Source organism: Solanum pennellii, chromosome 8, assembly GCF_001406875.1.
Source record: "Solanum pennellii chromosome 8, SPENNV200".
Taxonomy (NCBI): domain Eukaryota; kingdom Viridiplantae; phylum Streptophyta; class Magnoliopsida; order Solanales; family Solanaceae; genus Solanum; species Solanum pennellii.
Genome location: NC_028644.1, coordinates 64,680,195 through 64,683,042, shown reverse-complemented (window position 1 = coordinate 64,683,042; position 2,848 = coordinate 64,680,195). Strand labels below are relative to the sequence as shown.

The 2,848-nt window shown below is 23.2% G+C and overlaps 1 non-coding gene across 1 annotated transcript; it reads right to left on the bottom strand.

The window, feature by feature from the left end:
* Positions 1-662: 662 nt before the first annotated feature.
* On the bottom strand, positions 663-736 carry TRNAT-AGU. Its single transcript has one exon. It is a non-coding gene; the product is annotated as a tRNA-Thr (tRNA).
* Between the last annotated feature and the right edge of the window lie 2,112 nt (positions 737-2,848).

Genomic DNA, 2,848 nt, shown 5'->3' with positions numbered 1-2,848 from the left:
TATATTATAACTTTTCATACCGTTAAACATCAACAAATAAACTAATAAATAATTGAATTTACTAATTTAATTCGATAGTAAACATATTATATGAGATTAATATAATGATAAATAAATATCAAAAATTTATTTTCTATAAATATTATTCACTTACTATTTTATTTTTTTAAAAATATATTATAAGTATATATTAATTTCAAAGCACCCAGATAATTATTTTTTAATAATTAATCGATCTTTAATATTATTGATTTATGATACAATTTATGATTAATTGAAGTAAATTATCGTTCATGAGTGATTTGTATATCAATATTTTTTTTGAATGTATGTGTTTATTAGTATTTAAAATTGATGAGATTATAGTACATTTTAAAAACGCATTCTGCATAACATAAAAAGATAAAAAGTTTAATTATGATAAAAGATTTTAATTATGATAAAAATTTTAATTGATAAATTAATTTTAAAAAATTAAAAACAATAAGATCGAGAGTGATTGGAGGAAATATAGTGAGAGTTGAGTGATCTTTTGGTCCTAAATGAAATATAAATGATATTTTAAGGCAAATCCCGTAATTGGGTGACCCATTTGGGGAATTGACTCTATACTTACTCGGTGAACTTAGTTAAGAAATAAAATTAGAAAAAATTAAGCTTGCTGCTCTTGTTGAGAGTCGAACTCAAGACCTCCCGCTTACTAAACGGGTGCTCTAACCAACTGAGCTACAAGAGCCTGTGTCTACTATTTACCGTAAAATTTATTCATTGATTTCCGAAAACTAGAATATTATGCACAACATTTTACTAGTAAATTTATTAGGTTTCAGATCAATTCATCTAATAATCAACTGTGCTAATCTCAAATTATTTAATTTACACCTCGTATTCTAAATCAAGACAAACAAATTAAAACAAACGAAAAAGAAAAACAGAAGGCTAAAGATAAAAGAATAATCACATAGAATTACATACATAGTTGATTGTATATATGTTTAAAGGAGTATATTAATGATGACTATCTACCTATATTCATATTGTTTTCTTAATATGTATATTAAATTTTGTAACTATCGAATAGTCTCAACGAATTTCTAACTAATTTATACTTCAAAAAAATTATCCGTAAGGATAAAATGACGAATAAGTTGTTAAAATAATTGTTTTTAATAATGTTGATATGTATAACTAATATGAAACGAAAAAAATATATTATTTAACAAATTAGAATATTGACCATATTGTATGTATTAATTTGGAGATTATCACAGCTAGCATTCTCACGTACAAATAAAAGGAAACACGTAAAGTGAGAAGGTTGAGTTTACGTTTAAAATTTTGCTTTTCTGTTGAAGGAAAGAATTTTAATAAATAATTGTTTTTGCTAATTTTATATAAAATCAATGTTGACCCAAAATATATATTCATTCCACATTCCCCCTTAATTCATGTATACATGCATATGTTTTGCCTGAATTTATGCCTCACATGACCAATGCATGTTTATTAATTGTCTTTTTTAATAATAAATAGCAATATATAACAACAGTATATCAATATGGTCCACAAATAAATTCGAAAAAAAAAGGTAGACATATCTTACCTCAAATCTTTGAAGATAGAGAAATTAAAATAGTAATAAAATCGAAAAAAATAACAACTACTAATGAGTAATGAGTAACAGTAGGATTCGACTTCTTTCCGTTTTCATTGCATGATTATCTCTATTTTCCTCAAATTCTAATTACTTAAATGAAAACACATCCTGCAAATTAAAATTAATAATTAAAATTTAATAAATTAAAATAAAGGTCTAACTATGATAATTTTGTTTATATATATTTCATATATTTGCTGTCAATTTCTTCTAGTAATCCCACAATTAACTATAGCTACAAATTATTTGATCCATAAGTATATTCTTAAAAATCTCTTTATTCACTAATTATTTTTGCTATGTTGTTCTCCATTAAATTTCGTGTTTCATCATAATCAAACTCACAATCTATCTTTTCCAAGTTCTTCGTGAATTAAATCTTTTAATTTCGTTATAAGATATTTTCTTCTAAAATTTATTACAAGTAGAGAAGACAATGCTACAATAATTTAAATATAACTAGGTAGCTTTTAATTATGCTAATTGATTATTTTTATAACAACATATATGATGATAAAATATGTTATAATAATAATTTGTTAGAATCTAATTATCACGAAAATACATTTTGTTTGCGGCCATGATTTTTGGTGTTGGCAATTTCTTTTACAGCAAATATTGTTTTGGCACAAGAGGAGAAAATAGATCAAATTGTGGAAGTTAAATTTATATATCTAGCAAAAGGAGAAATAATCGAATGTTCATAAACTAATAATGATGTATTTATTATTCAAATTATGATCAAGATCTTATGTTAGGCAATTAAATCTTAATAATTAATTTTACTTCGTGCCATATATTTTTTATTTAAATAAGAATTTAGAAAAAATAAAGAAAATAAAAGTGGAGATTGAGGAGCCTTATCCAATATGTGAAGGGTGTGGATATAGGTGCTCCCAACTAGAACTAAGATTGTATGAAATTAAAATGATTTTGTAATTTTATTTGTCTTCATGTTTATCACAATAAAGGTCTAAAAATTTGTACAATTAATACTAAAATTAATTATTAGATTTGAACTTGATCAATTTCTAAATTGCATCTGAAACTGAAATTAAAATAATTTTCTTAAATTTTTATGATCTCAAATTTTATACTATAAATATATTTCTTTTGTCTCAATTTATATGTTGATTTGCTTAACACTAAAATTAGCAAGAGAATATATATATATATATATATATATATATA